Raw genomic sequence first — 23,373 nt, forward strand, 5'->3', positions numbered from 1 at the left:
GCTACAACCAACCAGAGCAACGAAGGTGAAACGGAGTTTGTTGATAGATTAAACATTCGCCGTATCTGGTCGGCAAAACTCTGAACAAATCTTCCCTTTTTAAGAATGACTTCAGTGCTGTTCTTTGTCCTTTTCTCAGAGAAAAGCTTAACTCCAAGTCTTCCAGAGTCGTGGTCAAAGCTGATTCGAAAGACGGCCGTTCGCCAGTTTCTGTGTTTACTAGAAGCACGCAAACGCAACTCGGCCATTGTCATTATGGCTCCGCCCATCGACTCTATACACGATGTGATTGGCCCAGCAAGAGTTAGGCGAATACAGCTCAGAAGGGTATTGAGAGTTGCTAGACGACACTCACGGGCAGATTAAATTTGCTGCCGCTAGGGTGCGTCTAGATTTCTAGGCTACTGTGTTATGTGTGGCTGTGGTAAATGAATTGCACAAAAATAGAAATATAATAACAACGGTCTTTAATATAACACTTTGGAGATAAACTCAGGAGAACTCAGGAGAATTGGGTAAAGCAGCCACTAGCATAAACCAGTGTGTTTAGCCACATTTTAAAGCCTTGCCGGTTAAACATTTAATTTGTGTTTTACATGTGCTGAGCAACATGTGATTACTGGACTAAGTAGTCTTCCTGTGCTAATACTGTCAAATACACACAAGGTTAACATATATAAACACAGTCTTATGTCTAAAGTGAAAGTAAAATTGCGTGTTTCTGTATGAGATGTGAACAGGTCTTAGCAGCGCGGCCTAGTTATTGTGAAACATAGACCGTAAAAACTTTATAAAATTATGTTAATAACATCACTAACTGCCCTTGAATAAAGTAATGCATATTGCAATTAAATGCTACTGTACATCTCCGAGTTGCCACTGTAAATCTTTATATATATATATATATATATATATATATATATATATATATATATATATATATATATATATATATATATATATATATATACATATATATATATATATATATACTAGGAATGTGTACAAGTTTACAAGTTTTTTATTTAAGTTAAGTTTAAGGTTTTTCAAGTCTTTTAAGTAAAATAAAGAAAGAGTATTACAATAAAAACATTTTCTCCTTAACCTCTTTCTGTTCCTGTCACCTAAGAATAGAATATCAAAAAAAACGAATTGAACCGAAAACCTTTTCCTGCCTGTTTCCTTTAATACATTACAATTTCCCATAAAAAATACAAATAAAAAATAAAAAGTATTATACTTTAAAATGTTATACATTCCAGTGAATTTTCAGCATCATTACTCCAGTCTTCAGTATCACATGATCCTTCAGAAATCATTCTGCCAATTTTGAAACTGGAAACCCCATTTTTTTTATGATTATTTGATGAATAGAAAGTTCAAAAGAACAACATTTATTACAAATGTACAGTCTTTACTGTCACGTATTGAATGTTTGGTCCACCAGAGATATGCAACTAATCAGGTCTTCGTCTTCTCTTTAGGGAGAAAAAGGAGTCTTCTCTTTTTTTTTTTTTTTTTTTTGTCCCTCATGTACAAAAATCCCTTGGGTCAAGTTAGTAGAAATACAGATGCTAACATGCTTACTATTCTTCCTAAATCCATCTTTGTTTGGGTGGTAAAATGTTAGCTAACTGGCAGCAACTGTACATCATCAGCTTCTCTTGGCTGTCCCATTTGCAACTCTGTTAGCAGGGGATAAATCTCTGAGTTATTGCTCCTCTAGGCCTCATGAATCAGGGAGCCCTCTGTAGTGAGAATTAAAGTCCTTCTAATGGGCCAGGCTACTGCAACATATTGCTGTGCTTGCCATCACAATAGCTACAAAGGCTTGAATAAATTTAGCAAAACAAGTCTCAGGCAATTTGCTACTTCAGGAACCATGCTAAAAAAAAAAAAAAATCTTAAACCAGTGGTCTAAAAATACTCTATGTTACATTTCCTTCTGCTAGATGTCACCTATTTACAACAAAGGCGTAGTTTGATGACACCAAGTTTGAGCTCAGAATCTTGGGACCTGGTCTTCACCTCACAGCCGGTGGAAAATAATCGGGATAGGACTCGGCAGAAACCATGTTCATGAATGTGATTATTAATGTTACCGTAGTATGAAGCAGAGCAGGGCTGAGTGTTGAAGGAGCTGAGTAAGGCCGCTGGAGCGATTGTTGCGCAACACACGGCTCGGGAGCAGTGGGAGTTTTATTAGGAAGGGACGTTGCCGGTTTCCGCTTTTCCAGTCATGAAAATGAGGTAATGCAGCTCTGTTTATCATATTAGATATATTTGAGTGTGTTTAAAATTATGATGTTACTCTGTGCGTTCGCTCAGCGGCTGCTGTGACACTTGTTCACACTGCTAAGAGTAAAGCATTTCTGCAGAATAAAACCGGAAACTGAGAGTTACGCAGATATGACGCAATTGACAGGCGACAATTAAAATAAGCAATTTTCTCACAATTTACAAATAGTTGGAAACATGTGGGATATTGTATGAACTCAAATGAACAAAATCTATAACAAAGGGCTGGTGATTTTTGGATATACTGCAAAAATGCTATATAGCTGGTTTCCCAGACTAATATAACCCCAGCAGAATCCCATTGAAAATATAATGATTGCGCAATCTCAAACGGTCACATTTATCTTTCCAAAGTGTGCATTTAATAGCTACAGCTGCATAAAAAGACATTTAGTAAACATGTCAATGGGAAACATTTGTCACAGCCCTGCACTTCTATTAAAGCTTCCATCATGATGGCAGTCACTTGCACACACATAAATGCAGACAGCGTGGTCAATAACGCAACACCGTCTTCACAGCTTAGGCAATGGGAAAATTTGCTCTTGACAGATACAGGATGGAGTAAGAAAGAGAACGGAGGTGTGTTTGTTATCGATGATTTCTAAAATGCCTCTGGCTGGCATTGATCGCACAAAAGAACTGTCCGCGTGCAGCCAGAGAGTGTTTACGCATTGGGTGGTGCAGTTTAGCATCAAGGCTTTGACAGGTTGCCTCTTATCACTGACATATGGATAAATGCCTTCCGCCACTTCATAACTTCTCTCTGACCAGGCTGCTCACTCACTGCAGCTTTTTAAAGAGCAGCAAAATGTCAGGAATCCCAGTCCATGAGCACGGATATGGGCAAGAAGATGTCATGCCATACAGATTGATTCGGAGTGCATGTTTGTAATTTCTCTTGTAGCTTTGATGCTGATTGATTTTGCTCATCTGCATGTTTGAGCCGGTTCACACAGAACACATTTTTGCTATTAAAAACGCAAGACCCATGTCAGTGAAGTGGGAAAAAAAGGGCAAGATCTTACAGTTTTTCTCCATTGGTTTGGCTCATTTCTTCAAACAGAAATGACATTCTCAAAATTCTAAGATCATTTGGCAAAACAGTTCAGCACAAGACTAGCTCACTTGCAAAAGCTAATATCTCTCCCAAATCTGTTAACTCGTGCTTCAAAACTAAATTCCTTTCCCATATAAACAGACAGTGCCACACAAATGGCAAAGATCCTTCTGAATGGCTTTGGCTCATTTCTTGAAACAGACCGGACGTTCTCAACACTCTTGGTGCTTTTGCCAAAATAAAGTGGATGGTTCGGCACAACAACATGGTTCACTTGCAAAGCTCATACCTCTCTCCCAAAACAGTTCACTCCTGTGTCAAAACTATTTCCTTCTCATTTAAACAGTCAGTTCCCCCAAAATGCTTTTTCCTTTTGGCATTGTGTAAGCAATGTCAGAATGTTTAGTTGTTTTGTCATTATGGCATAGGTCCATTGAAATATCCATCATGTCCAACCTTTCAGTCTTAGCCCATTATATCATTAACAATGGTTACTGTGCTGTTTTTTTGCCTAGCTAACAGAATACAATTATGTTTAAAACTGAAAAAAATAATAATTTGATTTTAGGGTAAGACTGTCGTCCAAGGTTTTACATCACACATTTGAGCCCGTTCTCACAAAAATGTGTATAAATAGTAAAAGTGTGCAATCTCGTGGAATGTATACGCCAAAATGGGTTTTCCGTGTGCATATGATAAGCACTTTATCTATTATACACATGCCACCACCCTAGTCCTACCCAAGAGCGTGTCATATGCACACTATAAAGTGCGTATCATATGCACCCGAAAAATTGCGTAGCATTTGCACGCCAAAACTCATTTTGGCGTATCCATTCTACGAGATTTCACACTCGTACTATAAATACGCATTACCATGAGATTGTGTTGTGCACTCATACTACCAAGGAAATTGTAACTATTATCATTCACACACATAAAGTAACTTCCAAACGTCCATAGAGTAAAAAGAAAATGTATATAGTCATGTCACATGTGGACTACTTTGATGATGTTTTTATTCCCTTCCTGGACATGAACTGTGTGTACACTTGGATACGCTCTCGGACTAAATATAAAATATCTTAAACTGTGTTCTGAAGATTAACGGAGGTCTTACGGGTGTGGAACGACATTAGGGTGAGTCATTAATAGGGTTGGGAATCGTGAGAAATTTTCCGGTTCCGGTTCCGGTTTCGATTCTGCCTAACGATTCCGGTTCCGATTCCGGTTCCATTAAAATTATTAAACAAATAGTGTTAAAGGAAAAAGGCACAATACGCAACTTTAAACAATCCTTTTTGTGTTTATTACTTGCTCTCAAATGAATTTACAGGTTGGCAATGTCATATTACAGTATTAATCGAGCCATATGGAATTTATGGAAATTAAAATAAACATGTTCAAATTAACGCCTCTGACATTGTCTTATTACATTTTCTCTCTCTGTTTTAGGGATGTTAACCAATGACAGTTTGACCGATGGTTGACCGTATCAACGTTAACCGATCAAAGTTGTCGGTTAAAAAAAAAAAAGTGATCTCTAAATTAGGCTATTAAACACAGTGGACTAAACGCTACTACAATTAGCCATCTCATTCCAAAATCTTTTTGTGTGAAGTGAACATATCCCTCGCACTCAATTTTTCATAACTCGCCTGTTTCTACTTAATAAACCAATAAAAACATTTGGCGCGAGGTCGCAGCGTTTGGGTTTGCACACTCACAAGGTTTGCAAAAAGTAAACACTCAAGGTTAGAGCCAGGGCAGACGACAGTATAAGCGTCATTCCGCATAAGATGGGCTTACATTTGGAAATTTATTACATCTACATTTAAGTGGTAACACAAGGTGTTGATCGTCTTTCTTTATTATCGTTAGCACTACCTCGAACTAAAGCGGCGTCTCTTCGGAGCTGTCATTTTCTTAAATGAGCCGCGGCAATGTTTCAAATGAGCTTCTCACGCTAGACAAATGCCTTTATTTTCAACGCGATCACCTTGTACCCAAACCATTTCGAAACTAATGAGCCATTGTCCTCCGATTACAAACAAGCTCCTTGGCGCCACGTTTGCGGGACTCGCGCTGTGGGGGATTTTAAAAAAGTGACGTGAGTGGAAGGGAGGCGGCAGTGCTAGGACAGTGTGTGTGTGTGAGAGAGAGATAGAAGGAGAGAGAGAGAGAGAGAGAGAGAGAGAGAGAGAGAGGGAGAGAGAGAGAGAGAGAGAGAGAGAGAGAGAGAGAGAGAGAGAGAGAGAGAGAGAGAGAGAGAGAGAGAGAGAGAGAGAGACAGCGGGAGCAGGAGCGGGAGCGGGAGCGGGAGCGCGGCTCGCGGCTGTTATTTCAAATAGCGCAGCATATTTTAAACTAATCGGTTAACCGGATTCAACCGGCTAATGAGGCTCGGTGGTCGGTCAAGAAAATGTTTAGTTTGGATATGCTCCCAGCGCTTCGCACACACATTGCACCAGAACCGTTTTCGGAAACGACACTCAGGAATTTCGTGCGGTTCCGGTATTTTTCAAAAATCAGGATCGGTTCTGCATAAGAACCGGTTCTCAATTTCATTTTTGGGTGAACTAACCCTTTAATGTTCTTACTCATAAAATATACCTGCTTTCATTAAGCTGTCATTAAAACGCTATGAAATAACAATGCCATATCAAACGGCCACGTAGTTTGGGCACTATCGGTATGCATGTGGAGGACAAATGCATTCTGGCACTTATACAAAATCATATGTGGTCAACTGAAAGAAACTTTTCATAGACAATTAAAGAAAAACTGCAAACATGTTATTTGATAACTTTGAAAGTAGGTATCTCAGGGAAAGAGGTGTTTATAATCACATCTTGAGGATGTCAGCAGAAATGCAAGTATTATGCAGTTGGACAACTAGCAATCGAGAGTTCATGGTGTATCATTATGTTCACATGAGATGACATCTTCGACATCGCACGGAAATATCTCTGTCAAAATTAAATGCAATCTGTCATTTCAGTCTTGTTATTTAATTTTTTTTTTTTTTTTCTGACAGAGAGTAACCTAGCGCTTGTTGTCTGTGTACTAAATCCTGATTGTATTTGTGACATTAAAAAACTAAATATGTTTGGTCTCAATCAGCTATAAAACCGTAATATTGTGTTATAAAAGTATAAAATAAATAGACTAATGGAAAATAAAACAGTTGTGCAGAGATTTTTTTTTTCTCTGCACAACTGTTTTATTTTCCATTAGTCTATTTATTTTATACTTTTATAACACAATATTACGGATAAAAGACAACAACTCCCAGAAATCGTGAAAGTACTTGCTTCTCTGCCCTATGAGGACACTCCCAAAGCCTCCACTACTACATTACTGATCACTTTCCCACTGCATTCATTTTCATAAAATCAGTTCAGTTAGAGGTCAGACACTACAATTAAAAACTGAATGTGTCTGTTCAATATAATGAGTGAGTGAGCCGATCGAGGGTCATGGCACAAACGCAGCAGGAGTCAGGTTGCATTTATCACCAGAGCTGAGGTAAGCACGACCGCGGGATACATTCGCAGCGCGTGTTCAGTCTGGCGCGTTTTCACTTCATGCCTTTGGAGGCTTAACTTTTATAGGAATTAATTTGAAAAGTTTAAACACTCTTTTTTTTACTTTGCTCCGCACCACTCCGTTTACATGAATCCCTGTGGCTGCCCGAGCTGACTTCTGTGAGTGTGATCCCACTCCCCATGCAAAAGGCAGGCTCATTGGAAATACGTGACTCTGCCTACATTTTTGCAACACCCAAAATATGTACCTCCAGGTACGTTTACCTGCACTTTTTGGGTGAGCCGTCCACCGGAGGCGCTCCGCCAACCTGATCTCAGAGAATTAATATTTATAACCCAATTTTATATTTTGGAGCAACTAACTCCACTCCTACCCTAAACCTACCAACTCTCAACAATATAAAACACGTAACAGGCAAATAAATGTATAGTCACGTGTATTTATTGCAAAAACTGACCAAAAAACAGAATAAAAGTATTAACTCATGTTGCATTCCAAGTCTTCTGAAGTCATACGATATCTTCATGTGAAGAACAGAGATGATCTTAATGTTTTAGTCGTTGAAATGATGATCGCGCTCCTTTGCGAACAGAACACACACACACACGCACTCGTTGATACACTGATATGATACATACGGTCGGAAAGTGATGTGATCGGTCACGAGACACACGAGAGCCAATGGCATTTTACAATCAAAGCTGATATAATGACGCAATTGGTCACGAGACACACGACAGCCAATGCTGTCAAAGCTGACGTGACGTTTCTTCCGGCGGCAATATTTGGAATTTATTATTAATATTCGGCGAATGGATTCGACGTTACTGATCACTTTCTGAGATTTTCTTCACACAAATCAATCACCTCGGAACACTTGGGATATTTGTATTTTCTGAATAAATTGTGCCTCCAGTTTTTTTATAATACACAAATGGGTAGGTTAAGGGGAGCGTTGGAGTTACGCGTTCAAAATGTGTCTGAATATGTGTCCACAAGGTAAATGGATTTATAAACATACTAATTTTTTTTTTAAATTTTTTATTTTTTTTTGTTGAAAATGTAAAAATGCAGAATGTGATGGGGAGGTTTAGGGGCTGTGTGTGCACGTGTGTGTGTGATGGGTAGGTTTAGGGGTAGAGGCAGTGTAGGGGGATAGAATGTAATGGCGTTGATAAACACACTAAAAAGCGATTATGCGTCTTGATAGCACGCCAAAATGGTATACGAATTGGCGTGTCATACGTACGCCATTTCATGAGATCAGTCTGTGAATGGAGAAAAAATATTACCACTTAGCGCCTCCGGTGAACGCTTCACCCAAAAAGTGCAGGTAAACGTACCTGGAGGTACAAATTTCGGGTGTTGCAAAAATGTAGTCAGAGTCACGTATTTCCAATGAGCCTGGGTTGGATTTCCCATTGTATTACTGTTATAATATTTAAATTACTGTTAATATTTTTTTTTTTTTTTTTTTTTTTTTTTTTTTTTTACAGTTAAGGCTGTCTGGGTGGAATAGGATGAGAGACAGAAGAGCGATCTTGTTAGGGCAGGGGTACTCTATAAACAGTTACCTGAAAAATATTTTTTAACCGTAATCTCTAGATCCTTTAGATCTGCTCTGATGGATAGATCTGTATCGCTTTGGTGGTTCCAGGAAGATTTGTCTGCAATGGTTCTGTTTAAATGCACGGTTACCTGCATGTCAAATATGTTTAAAGTTAGCCCTGAAGTTAGGCCAGGAAGATATGTCTGCAAGGGTACTGTTTAAAGTTACCTGACACATACTTTTAAACCGCAATCCCTCCGATATGAAGACAAGACGCTTAGATCTGCTCTGATGGATAGACATGTATAGCCCTGGTGGTTCCAGGAAGGTTTGTCTGCAAAGGTATACCATGAATACCATTACACCCCTAGTAAAGATGGATGGATGGATGGATGGATGGATGGATGGATGGATGGATGGATGGATGGATGGATGGATGGATGGGAATGTTTTATAGCATTATGAAGAAGTGGATTTAAACTCTACATGAAAACACAAATCATCAGACAAATGTCAATTTAGGCAAGACAATGCACGGTTAGGCATGTTTGTTGTCAGGTGAGGCTGTTCTAGGTCAATCTTCTAAAGGGGCCAGACAGTAAAGAGGAGGGCAGGCAGTATACAGGCCTATCATGCATAATGCATCTCTCCGTGCATGTTCCGAAAAAGAAAACTGTCAGACCCAGTTAGACCTGGCTGGAAGAAGATTGCACCCACGTCCCACTAGACATATGCTTCTGTCTGGCCTGTGCATTATCATGTCTGTTTTGATCTTTTAGCCTCATTTGCAGACACTAGCAACATTTTTCACACCTAAGGAACACAGTGTTTAGTAATCTACAATGCCTTTCTTGGCTGAGACTAGTACAGTAAAGTACAAATAAAGACTTTTGTTCTTGAAATTAAGAAAATCCCTATGAGTCAGACGTAAGGGGAAAAAAATCACATTGATAAAATGGGTTTCAAGTTATATGCATATCCGTGCAAATCCACAACAGGCAACTTTAGAGTGTAACCGCAAGTATTATTTAAGTGACTAAAGTGTTCTGTGTTAGAAGCAATGAAGTTAACAATATGTCTGCTCTATAAGATCCATACTATTTCAAACAGACCTTTCAAAAGATCCTTGTATATGCTTTCAGTTACAGAGTTTTAATGTAGTTCCATCAAGATGCGACAACTAAAATGCAGGTAACTGATTTGATATTGTTTATAGCTGGTTGAAGTTGAACATTTATGGTTTAAGTTTACAGCTTTTAGGTTAGTGCTGTTTTATCACTGCAAATATTTTCTGTTGATTTGTACATGCATTTATTTTCGTGATGGATTTGCATTGTTATTGCACATTCTGGTCACTAAAAGGATGTTCTTTAGTTGGCAGTTTGGTTGGCAAAATGTTTTGGATGCTATCATTTAAAGTCAAATTAATTCAAGTTACATTATTGTTACGATCCACGCCTGTCCCGGACTCCATTTCCCAGAATCCTCCCTGTCTCACACCTGAACTCAATTCCTCATCATCTTTCGCTCTCCCCGGATTCTCTGCACCTGGTCTTCATCGTTTGCACTCCCTTTATATGGAACTCACTTCCCTCCACACCTCAGAAAGCAGGTTATGTGACATACCTGGGTATGTTTAAGAGTAAGTTATCGGATAACCTCAACTTTTGGTTCCAAAAATGGAGGTAACTTCCAGGGTATGCTAGTAACCATGGCCACTCACTCTCTAAACATAACCTGCTCCGGAGGTATTTAGCTTAAGAGGTATTTAGGTGTTAATATAGTTATGTGTGTTAATATATGTAATTAATATAGTTGTTAATATAACCAAATTAGTTTAAGTTATATAATATACAATATATATTCATTCTAAAGAATTTTAATAAAAAATAAGTTTAAATGTTAATGCAATTCAAATATTTTTATCTCACAAGTAGCATCAAGCAAAATATAATTCTTAATCTCAATGAATAAAGATAACTTATTAAAAGAAAACATTGGACAACACAACAGGTGCTGATGTGCATTAAATATGTAATGTAAATCACCATTAAACAAAAGAAGAAGAGGATAGAATGGCACGCTCTCTTATGCTACCTTCACACAGAGCGCGAATAGAGCGTCAAAATGATGTCTATGCCGTGTCTAGTTTGACGCGTGAACATTTTTAATCCATTCGCACGTCCGCAGTGAATTGGACGTGCGAGTATTTGAAGCGAAATAGACGCGTGTTCAAGGCGTGCCATGAGAATGGCAGAGTGGTGTTTTATGACCTTTTTCATTTTCGTTAAAAAATATATATATTAAGCATTAACAGGCACACAAATGTGGTTCAACACTTTAACGCTACCTGGATTACCTGGATCTGCATGTATATTTTTATATTCTTAAAAAATGTAAAATTATGAATCTTCACTTTGGCCTCATTCAAAATGATTTGGTAGGCAACAATAGATTAATTAGACCACAGATCGCCCATTAGATGTACACAAGACGATTATATCGGATGTTTAAATACTACAGAGACATGCGAATCAGCGGCAAACACCAGAAGGACTGGCCAAGAAAAGGCTGCTCTCGCCGGGGTTAAGTGCTGATCGAGCACCCGGTGATCGCCTGGATCTCAGAATTGCAAAAACGCAAGATAATTTTTTTAATATAAACCACATATTTTAGCTTTAAACAACTACATTATCAACTGAAAAGCATTAAACAGCGTATCATATGCCTACCAAAATGAGTTTTGCCGTATACATTCCACAACATTGCACACTCTATTCGCGTTCAGTCTTAACTTACCTTTCCGCGTCTGTTTCCACGGTGAATCATCGTCTTGTGTGTTAACTGGGAACATACTCCGAGTTGTCTGAACTTACTCTGTGACTCGTTTTTGGAACCAGCATACCTCGAGTAAGCAAGGTTTGGGTTAATCAACCGAGAGTTCAAGGTATATGTGACGGTAAGTTACCTTGAATTCTGGAAAACGGCACTAGTCCGTTCTTAATCTCATGCTCCCTGATGTTATTATATTCCTTTTGGTTGGTTTTGCGTGCTATGTTTCTGTTTATTCTCCTCCTTTAAATGAACCCATCTATTTTTGGAAGTCTGCTTCAGACTCTTCCCTGCTGCATGACACCTGTAACAATTATATTTTGGAGCTAAGTGATGAAAAAAAAAGTTTGTTCTCTCGCAAAAAAACTAAACAAAAAAACAAATGCATTCCACTGAGAAGCTCTTTCAAACTCAGTACTCTCTCTCTTGCAAAGTTTTTTTGGGAAATGCAAATGTTTGCAAGGGAACCATTTTGAAATCTATAATATTTTTTTAAAATATAAAAATGCATTGTTAATTTAAAGCTGTAGTCCATAACTTTTTTTTTCAGGAATTTGAAAAATGTTTGATCATACAGCTGAATGTACATATTTCACAGAAATTGTGTAAAAATTATTTGAGGAAGTACATAACTAGCCAGTGTTCATTAGCCCAATTCACAATATAAGTTTGTAATAATGTTATAATTAGAGTGGTATGTTGGATTTGCGCAGGAAATTTGAATATTTAAGCTTATCATTTTTGATAGTGATTTGTCCAGAAAGGTCCAAACGACAATCAGTGATAACTGGAGATTCACCCCGTAGTTAAAAGGGACCGCTAATACACACCAAATACACATAGTCACACAATGCTGATGTTGTTAACTAGCGATGTCCCGAGGAGGTTTTTTTGCCCTAGAGTCCGAGTCCTAGTCATTGGATTTTGAGTATCTGTATTTGAGTCCTGATCCGATACTTCTATAATACATAAAAAAAAGAATAAATTAATTGTTCCACAGATGCGGAACAATTAATTATGTTGGTGTGAAATAAACAGTTATGGAAATGTAGAAATTAAAGCTAAAGCTCCAATCTGCTCCCAAAAATCCCCAAAAAAGTCTGTTAGTGCCTCATTGACAACTTCACTCAGAGAAAACGTCGATCTCAGCTGTCATTGATGACGTCACACCCCTTGTTTTTATAGAATCAAATAACAAACTAAAACTAAACTCAATTAAAAAACGAACACTTGAAATGAAATCATCGTGGTGATAACTGACATAAACTAACTTTGGGGGAAAAATTTGAAGTGTGATTTGATTGTTTAGTTTGCTTCGCGTCCATTCGAAAACACAGAGGTGCAACTGTACTGGGACCGGCCACCTGGGGGCGATCGAGGCGTGGAGGCTTCAGTTTCTAAGAGGGCTGCTACAGGCTTGCTTTAAACCAGTAGTGTACAACAAAAAGTGACGTTATGCCACACGCGTTGCTGTTTCTGAGTGGAGTTAAAAGGGTCTAACTCTGTGTCACCGCATAAATATCGATGTGTTAAAAAAACAATTATGACAATATACATATATATATCTGAGTCCTGATCGGGAGGTAACGTCAGATTCCGATCGAGTCTGAAATCACGTGATCGGGCCCGATTTCCGATCGCGTGATCAGATCGGGACATCCCTATTGTGAACATTAACAATTTGAGAACAAAGTATAAGAATAATAATCATTACCATATGGTTTTATGTGATATGAGCAAAGCAAACGTTAGATTTAATCATCATTGGTAGCGCTATTTATTGTAATGCTTTTTTCTCAGTTGATCAGAAAAAAATACTTGGTCAGATGAAATTTTGCAGGCAAAATTCTTATTTTGGTCATACTACCAAGACTCTGTGAACTCCTCAAACCATTAGGTTCATCCGTGCTGAGGATCTGTGCCATCAACCCATATAAAGACAATAATTCTGCAAATAGCTGCAATTGCAGGTTTCAAACTGAGATGGCAACAAAGAGGCGAAACTTACGAACTGCAGCTTTAAAAACGTGTCTTTTTGCGGTTGAGCCAGTGAAAATATTTCCAGAGAAAAATCATTTGGACAGCAGGCGGAAAAAATACTTGCTGTTGAGTTCTGGACTGGTTGAGGACCTTGGCTAAGCTATAGTAAATCCATCTTGACCACCATTTCACCACCTAGATTCTTTCATCAGGGTTTATGTACCCTTTCAGCCCCTTGGTTTTCCTTTGCATCAAAATAAGGGCCCTCACTCAAACTCACAATGCTTTTATGTAGTACACATTCAATTAGATAAGATGGAGCATGTCAATCAATTCCCTTTTTCCTATTTACGTTTATTTAGAACATCCTTCGGTGTGGCGCAAGTTGAAAAGAGGAAGAGAAGAATGTACCGCTCTCACCCTGGAATTTGCAAACATTAAAATGACATTCTGTCAGTGTTTGGCGCGGGCAGAGATGCCAAGAGAGACAGGCTGAAGACTAGGCTGTCACTGTATGCAGTCAAGCGCTTATTCATGAAATGGAATTACTTTCTGACAATAGCCAGGCATACTTCTGAAGCTTTCTGCTATTGCTGCGCTTTAAATCTCTCAGTTGGCAGGCAGCCTCTTTTTCCTCAGTGGTCTCGACCATTCTAGTTACTTTGAGAGTTTGTATGATTGTAAAGAGCATTTCATGTGTGATCATTTTCAAAAAAGGAAAAACTGGACAGGGAATTATTGACAGGGTGAGCACTGATGTTGTGATGGAGGTTGCTATTACTCTTGTGCATAACTGTTGTCATTAAACATGGGAGACATCTGAAATGTTATTTTAGCAGTCATTTAATTAATTAGCAATAAATATTTGGCAACTCCTGATTTTGCAAAGTTTGTTGTGTTCCTGGGTCAACAACATTCCTGTGTTTAATATTCAATTACACTGGAACTAATAGAACAATTTAAATTACAATGGGTTACCATTTTGGAGAAGAGTGTAGCATTTGCTTAGGGTGTGGATTGATACATGTCAAAACTGCTTATAATGCTTCACTTTTATGATGCTAATTTGTTATTGCTAGCTTAAAGTTTAACTATAGCTAGCGCAGCATTATTATTCAGTTGTGTAACATTAAAATATATGAAACTGAAGTGGATGAAAGAATATATTATATTGAATGCCTGAATCATGTCAGAGAGCCATGTAAAACTCAATTTGAAACTACTTAATTGGATAACTTCATATGTATTCATAGCGTTATGTTGAAGTTACATGTACAAATTATGTTTGTTTAACTTAGGGTGCTTTCACACCTACCTTGTTTGGTTCGGATTTTCGGACTTTTCAGTTTGGTACGACCAAAATTACAGGTGTGAAACCTCCCTCGGACCAAACAGACGAAATTTGGTCAGACGAAAAGAGGTAGTCTCGGTCTGGACCAAATAGAACAAAGGTTCAGTTCGTTTCTTGTGTGAAAGCATTTTCTGTATAGTTCGGACTTTCAGACCATTTACAGTAAGTTCTGGTGTAGGATTAGTGAAAAAACACAGATTAAACTCACAGCACATGCAGTGATGGAGCCACAGCATTTTAAACAGAACCGCTTGTGTAGTCATGTCAGCTCGCGTGAACAGCGTGCTCTGCTTAACTATATAGCCTATATATATACAGTCTTGTTCAAAATAATAGCAGTACAATGTGACTAACCAGAATAATCAAGGTTTTTAGTATATTTTTTATTGCTACGTGGCAAACAAGTTACCAGTAGGTTCAGTAGATTGTCAGAAAACAAACAAGACCGAGCATTCATGATATGCACGCTCTTAAGGCTGTGCAATTGGGCAATTAGTTGAAAGGGGTGTGTTCAAAAAAATAGCAGTGTCTACCTTTGACTGTACAAACTCAAAACTATTTTGTACAAACATTTTTTTTTTCCTGGGATTTAGCAATCCTGTGAATCACTAAACTAATATTTAGTTGTATGACCACAGTTTTTTAAAACTGCTTGACATCTGTGTGGCATGGAGTCAACCAACTTGTGGCACCTCTCAGCTGTTATTCCACTCCATGATTCTTTAACAACATTCCACAATTCATTCATATTTCTTGGTTTTGCTTCAGAAACAGCATTTTTGATATCACCCCACAAGTTCTCAATTGGATTAAGGTCTGGAGATTGGGCTGGCCACTCCATAACATTAATTTTGTTGGTTTGGAACCAAGACTTTGCCCGTTTACTAGTGTGTTTTGGGTCATTGTCTTGTTGAAACAACCGTTTCAAGGGCATGTCCTCTTCAGCATAGGGCAACGTGACCTCTTCAAGTATTTTAACATATGCAAACTGATCCATGATCCCTGGTATGCGATAAATAGGCCCAACACCATAGTGGGAGAAACATGCCCATATCATGATGCTTACACCTCCATGCTTCACTGTCTTCACTGTGTACTGTGGCTTGAATTCAGAGTTTGGGGGTCGTCTCACAAACTGCCCGTGGCCCTTGGACCCAAAAAGAACAATTTTACTCTCATCAGTCCACAAAATGTTCCTCCATTTCTCTTTAGGCCAGTTGATGTGTTCTTTGGCAAATTGTAACCTCTTCTGCACATGCCTTTTTTTAACAGAGGGACTTTGCGAGGGATTCTTGAAAATAGATTAGCTTCACACAGACGTCTTCTAACTGTCACAGTACTTGCAGGTAACTCCAGACTGTCTTTGATCATCCTGGAGGTGATCATTGGCTGAGCCTTTGCCATTCTGGTTATTCTTCTATCCATTTTGATGGTTGTCTTCCGTTTTCTTCCACGTCTCTCTGGTTTTGCTCTCCATTTTAAGGCATTGGAGATCATTTTAGCTGAACAGCCTATCATTTTTTGCACCTCTTTATAGGTTTTCCCCTCTCTAATCAACTTTTTAATCAAAGTACGCTGTTCTTCTGAACAATGTCTTGAACGACCCATTTTCCTCAGCTTTCAAATGCATGTTCAACAAGTGTTGGCTTCATCCTTAAATAGGGGCCACCTGATTCACACCTGTTTCTTCACAAAATTGATGACCTCAGTGATTGAATGCCACACTGCTATTTTTTTGAACACACCCCTTTCAACTAATTGCCCAATTGCACAGCCTTAAGAGCGTGCATATCATGAATGCTGGGTCTCATTTGTTTTCTGAGAATCTACTGAACCTACTGGTAACTTGTTTGCCACGTAGCAATAAAAAATATACTAAAAACCTTGATTATTCTGGTTAGTCACATTGTACTGCTATTATTTTGAACAAGACTGTATATATATTTCTAATGTCTGTGAGAAGTAGCCTGTATGCTGAGTTTCAGTTTATTTATGAGACCGCTCCAGTTCATGTGCAACGCAAATGATCACTCCGTCACGGAATGTCAGCTACATTATTTATTTAAGCTTATTTATTAAATTCAGGCAAATTATGAAACATTTATTAAAATTAAGATACAAAATACAAAGCTTTCTACAAAACAAATCTTAATGAAGTGGTCAAAATCATTTCTGACTCGATGTCTTTGACATATATTGCACATCTGTGCACGTTTCATAATCAATATAGCCTAGATGAAATTTAAAAATAACATTATATTATTTAAACATAACTATAAAATAAAATCCATTGTTTGGCTAAAAAGCCTATCTTCTAGGAGCTCCTCCTTTCCCATCGGTGCCGATAAAATGTTTGCACAACGAGGACGTTCATTTGGTGAATTTGCCTCGAGTATAGTTGGCGCTGCAGATAGTAATCCCATAATATTAAGAGTATTGGCAACGATGCATTTGTTCATTCATTCTTGTTAAAGTTACCCGCTGAATTGACAACACACTGACTTCAGACGCACATCCGCTAACAAACCAATCAATGTTAAGATGCAGCCCACATAGATAATAACGACAGGACGCCAGTGCGTCATGTAAAGTTCTTTGGTGCGCTGACATAACTGCAATGTGAAAGCAAACCAAAAAGAACCAAATGTCCAAACACAAACTTTGGTTCGGACCTTGGTGCGGACTTTCAGGTGTGAAAACACCCTTAATTGATTCATGTGGAACCACATTTAAGTTAGCCTACATTATATTGGTAAAAGTTTTTGGACATATGATTTTACAACTCTTCTGGGAAAGCTTTCCACAAGGTTTAGGATATTTTTTGACCATTCTTCTAGAAGCACATTTGTGAGGTCAGGCACTGATGTTGGACGAGAAGGCCTGGCTCGCAGACTCCGCTCTAATTCATCTCCAAGGTTTTCTATCAGGTTGAGGTCAGGACTCCGTGCAGGTCAGACAAGTTCCTCCACACCAAACACACTCATTCATGTCTTTATGGACCTTATTTTGTGCACTGGTGCGCAGTCATGTTGGAACAGGAAGGGGCCATCCCTAAACTGTTCCCGCAAAGTTGGGAGCATGAAATTTTCTGAAATGTATTGGTATGCTGAAGCATTAAGAGTTCCTTTCACTGGAACTATGGAGCCAAGCCTATCCCCTGAAAAACAACCCCACACCATAAGCTATTCCATTTGGGCCAGTTTGTGTTAAATAAATGATGACACAGTGTAATATGTCATGTGTTATTGTTTACCTGCGGTAGCATTTACCTAATTTTAAGGACAAGATGATTTCCAATTATGTTCTGATACATAAAACCACAGAATTCAATAGGGTGTCTTTTCTTTTTCACATGACTGTATATTATCACATTATTTTACTGTTCTTGTGCCATTTAAATAGTCGTATTAATTATAAACTCGGACAAAACAAGTGACACTTATTCCCTTTACTATTTCTTTCCAAACCAGAGCCATTTCCAGACTGTCATTGACATTAACTCAAAGAGTTAATTTACTAGGAACATTTAAACAATGAAACATTACTCGCTTCCCAAAGACTGACACTCTTATGTCTGAATGTGAATTTCATTATGAGTACTGTACAATAGGGGAAATTATAAAACAAGCGAAAGTCATGAAAGAGTATTAAGAACTGCATATTTTGGGAGGTTTTCAGTTTTAATACTAAAGCAGATGTGGTCAGGTTTAAAAGGATTGTTCACCCTCAATTTTTATTCTGTAGCCATTTGTGTATCCTCATATGTTCCAAACCAAACTTATTTAATTTGACCGCACAGCTTGCATTGTATGGACAACAAAATTTTATACACACACACACACACACACACACACACACACACACACACACACACACACACACACACACACACACACACACACACACACACACACACATATATATAGCACAGAAATAAATTGGAAGTCATATAGTTTTGGAACGACATGAGGGTGGGTAAATAATTGCTGATAAAATTGGATCTTTGCTTCTTCTTTTTTTCTCCTTTGGTGCTACAATAACTGAAATGAGTGATGACCTCACATATAGACACTCACTAGTGGTGTATTCATTAGAGTGCTTAACAAGACAACATGAATAGGGCTCATCTCTGAAAGCATCCCTCTCTGTAAAAGACTGAGAAATAAAAGCTTTTTGCAGTGTGTGCTTTGAAAAATGATCAAAGAACTAAAGCTGAGCTAGAGGCTGGAGACAGATGTAGAACCAAACATCAATTTGTGTCTGATAACGTCCAATTCTCAAGAGGTCAGAAGTTGTCCCCTTTTAGCTTCTGAGCCAAGACTAACGAAGACAGTGCCAGTATTAGCAAACGCTTTCCAGCAGGCATGAAATGAGAGTTCAGTTATCGTGATCCTTGGCCCTCATTAAGCAATTAAAAGTCAGACGCTGACAGAGATACAACTTATTAGAGTCTGTTCACCGTATATAGATATATACAGTATATGAATAGAATTACAATGCATCTCCAATCCGTACCTACTTACAAGGCAGGGATGTTTCTTTCGGGCATAACTAGAAGGGCTGTTTTTTTGATCATCTTCCATTTGTTTTGTCTTCAAATGTCCGTCATTCTTTTGAATAAGACTGAAAAACCACAATAATCACATTAGTAATCGTAGCTATTTAAAGTGCGATTTTAAAAAAACATACAGTACATTTGCATATGTTAATTTGCATAGACACTGAAGACATACTGGCAGCATCTAAAATATAAGCATTTTATATATGAACAACTTTAGAAATATACAAATCCTTTTAGGGTCATATAATATTGTTTTGAATTAATAGGTGATTTTAGTTGTGTTAAATGCCCCCTCATGTGCAGGAAATTAGAACTTGTGTGTGTGTGTGTGTGTGTGTGTGTGTGTGTGTGTGTGTGTGTGTGTGTGTGTGTGTGTGTGTGTGTGTGTGTGTGTGTGTGTTTGTGACATATGAGGACACAAATGTGTATAATGACATGGGTATGACACAGTTATTACAAGGAGAGTGTGAAATATGAGGACATTGACCATGTCCCCACTTTTCAAAATGCTTATAAATCATACAGGATGAGGTTTTTTTAGAAAGTAAAAATGCAGAATGTTTCCTGTGATGGGTAGGTTTAGGGGCAGGGGCAGTGTAAGGGGATAGAAAATACGGTTATACAGTATATAAAAACCATTACGCCTATGGAATGTCCCCATATGTCACAAAAACAAACGTGTGTGTGTGTGCGTGTGCGTGCGTGTGTGTGTGTGTGTGTGTGTGTGTCATCTATCCACTGTAGAATGCTACAGCACGTTTTTAGTTGATCAGCGCACTTCATTGCTGTTAGCTGACGGTAGTCCCGGGCTGACCACTCAATTATAAGCTCTTTCTCTTGTGACTCCCGCACACGGTCTTCATCAATGCAAGCTATTACCTGGCCTAATTACCAGTCAGCCAGGCATAAGTCAACATCCCCCGGGAATAACCGAGCCTGTCCTGCAAAACAGAGTGACCCTCGCATCCCTGAAAATATTGCCATCTATTTTAATAGAGCTTTACATCAATTCAGCCAGCAGACGCGCGCAGGCTCGCTGAAGACTAATACCTTAAGCCATTACCATAAAGCACCTAATGTAGTCTACAGATAAGATGCTATAATTTCTTTGAATACCCACAGCCTCCTTGTAGAAATGGGATATGCAGGCTTTGCCAACCCAACAGAAATGAGTCATTTAAAGGTTGTAGTATTTAACAAACAGAGACAAACACATATAAAACTCTCACTCACACTACTGTACTACTATATATCACACACACTACTATATTTCTCGGTCAAAGATGTTGTGTCGGTGTCATGTTTCTGAGAGGAGTCTTATGCTCATCCAGGCTGATTTTATTTGATCAAAAAACAAGAATATTTTGAAAATAATTTTCTATTTCAATATATTTTATGATGTAATTTATTCCTGTGCTGCAAAGCCATATTTTCTGCATCTTAACATAATCACATAATCCTTCAGAAATCATTCTGATATGCTGATTTAGGAAACATTTCTTATTAGTATCATCAATATTGAAAATTAATTTTGCTGTTTTTTTGTGGAACCATGATACTTTTCAAAGTGATCACAGATTTTTTAACTCCACAAAATTTTATTTATATTAAATAAATAATACACTTGACAACTAATAAAGGTGTCATTACAAGAACTAACATTACAACGCTAATTGAAATATTTTCCCATGCACCAAATGCTAAATAAATCAGTTTATCATTTTATAACACAAGGGAAATGAATTCCCATACACTCAATCTTGACTTAATTAAACAGGGTCATTAATTAACGTGGAGCTTTAAAAGCCCTATTGTTTAAAAATGTGTTTTGGAATAATAGCATCAGGCATCTGCAGCATAAAGATATATATTAATGTATGACTTTATAACAGCTCTTTATGAGCACATCCATATTCTGTATCCACCATGACCATTTGATTTGTTATAATTCATATATAAATGAATTACTTTATTAATGTACAAATAAAAATAACTCAAAAAGTCGAATAACGTGTTATGTGAAACTAGGACAAAGCAAGAAATGACCTAGTTGCCTTTTGACATAATCTCTTGAAAATACTGCCCCCCCCCCCCTCTGTGTGTGTGTGTGTGTGTGTGTGTGTGTGTGTGTGTGTGTGTGTGTGTGTGTGTGTGTGTGTGTGTGTGTGTGTGTGTGTGTGTGTGTGTGTGTGAGTATGTGTGACCTGGTAATCCCTACGTTATGGGGACAAAATGTCCCCACAAAGATGGCAATATCCGAAATCCTTGTCCTTGTGGGGACATTTTTAGGTCCCCATGAGGAAAACATCTTCTAAATCACACAGAAGGAGTTTTTTTGAGAAAGTAAAAATGCAGAATGTTTCCTGTGATGGGTAGGTTTAGGGGCAGGGGCAGTGTAGGGGGATAGGATGTCCAGTTTGTACAGTATGAAATCCATTACGCCTATGGAAAGTCCCCATTAAACATGAAAACACGACATGTGCGTGTGTGTGTGTGTGTGTGTGTGTGTGTGTGTGTGTGTGTGTGTGTGTCTTTCTCTAAATGAGTGAAGTTGTTTCATTTAGATGAGTTACATTACAAAAACCAAAACAGCTGCTGCAGAGGATCTGACCAATTCATTATTCGTGTGTTATTTAATTACAAAACAAAGGCAGTGTCTCTGCATTCTCATCATAACAAATTACCTCCAAACAAATAATTAGTCCTGGGAATAAATCTCTTGTCGTATTTCATTATGATACAACACGCCAGGATTGTGCTCAGAAATACCAAGAGCTCTCCTCAATTTGTCCTGTGTGTGTGAGCATGTGTACCTTGGCTACTTGAGTTTTCACTAGCTCTTTAGATTCAGGCCTGCAGACTTTACCATCCTGCAAGTTTTGCTCTTGACTGTTCAAAAAAAAATCCATTGAGTCAAAGAATGCTACTATCAAGGACAGGTGCTCCCCCGTGAAGACGGAGAACTTTGGCAGTTACCCTAAAACTTATCTTAAGCTCCTAGCTCGCTGAACCTTTGGATTGAAAATCAAGCGACATTCTCTTGACTGGGTTTCTAAAGCCTTATTTGAAAACAAGGCTTAAATCAATAGAATAAAATATAATAGACACTATTTTGGGAGTGCTGGACACAAATTCAGAACACATAATCCTATTATGAAGACAAAAGGTTAAGTGTTTAAAATTCTGGACCGAACTGTGGACATCCACACTGAGCAGAGACAAAAGTCTGAGCGTCCTTGCATGTATGAATTTGAAGCCTCATTGGATTCATGATATGTGGAGATTATGTGTAAACTTTAATCACATTCCACCCTCTTATTAAGCGAAGCCCTATCAGATCATTTGCTGTATATGTTCCTGCAGGGTGATGGGTGATCATTTCCATACAAATGAGCAGCCGGATTATTTTCTCTCTAATTACGCTGCAACACCGACCTTATTTCCAATCTAGAGGCCCGGTTTATTAAAACAGTCTGTTATACAACTGCACATAATTAACAAAAAAAAATTAGGCTTTTAAAAAGTGAAAGCACCATATGAACAATTAATGTTCTAATCAACCCTTTTGAAACACAGTACTTAGTTCATTTCGGAATAGCCCTTCTGTTTGCATAATGAACACATCTCAAATGGAGGGGGAAAAGAAGTCAGACAACAAAGAATAAACTAATGAAGATCGTGCAGAACTCAGGATTCACACGGCCCACTTTATAGACCAAAACGGAGTAGAAAATGCTTGTTGAATATTAATATACAATATATTGTCAAAAGTTTTTGGACACCTGCCTTTACATGCACATGAACTTTAATGACATCCCATTCTTAATCCATAGGGTTTAATATGGATTTGGCCCACCCTTTGCAGCTATAACAACTCTTCTCAGATAGCTTTCCTCAAGTTTAGGAGTGTGTTTATGGGTTTTAGGCACTGATGTGGATGAGAAGGCCTGGCTCGCAGACTCTGCTCTAATTCATCTCCAAGGTGTTCTATCAGGTTGAGGTCAGGACTCCGTGCAGGTCAGTCAAGTTCCTCCACACCAAACACACTCATCCACATCTTTATGCACCTTACTTTGTGCACTGGTGTGCAGTCATGTTGGAACAGGAAGAGGTCATCCCCAAACTGTTCCCACAAAGTTGTGAACATGAAATTGTCCAACATGTCTTGGTATGCTGAAGCATTAAGAGTTCCC

General features: G+C 38.2%; 1 protein-coding gene across 1 annotated transcript in view; it reads left to right on the top strand.

Annotated features, from left to right (window-relative positions):
- Positions 1-23,139, top strand: part of tsnare1 (T-SNARE Domain Containing 1) — a 240,590-nt gene extending 217,451 nt beyond the window's left edge. Inside the window, exon 12 of the mRNA XM_067448267.1 lies at positions 23,106-23,139. The gene's annotated coding sequence lies outside the window, so the exon portion shown is untranslated. The remainder of the gene's footprint in view (positions 1-23,105) is intronic.
- Positions 23,140-23,373: the final 234 nt, after the last annotated feature.

Source organism: Pseudorasbora parva, chromosome 7, assembly GCF_024679245.1.
Source record: "Pseudorasbora parva isolate DD20220531a chromosome 7, ASM2467924v1, whole genome shotgun sequence".
NCBI lineage: Eukaryota > Metazoa > Chordata > Actinopteri > Cypriniformes > Gobionidae > Pseudorasbora > Pseudorasbora parva.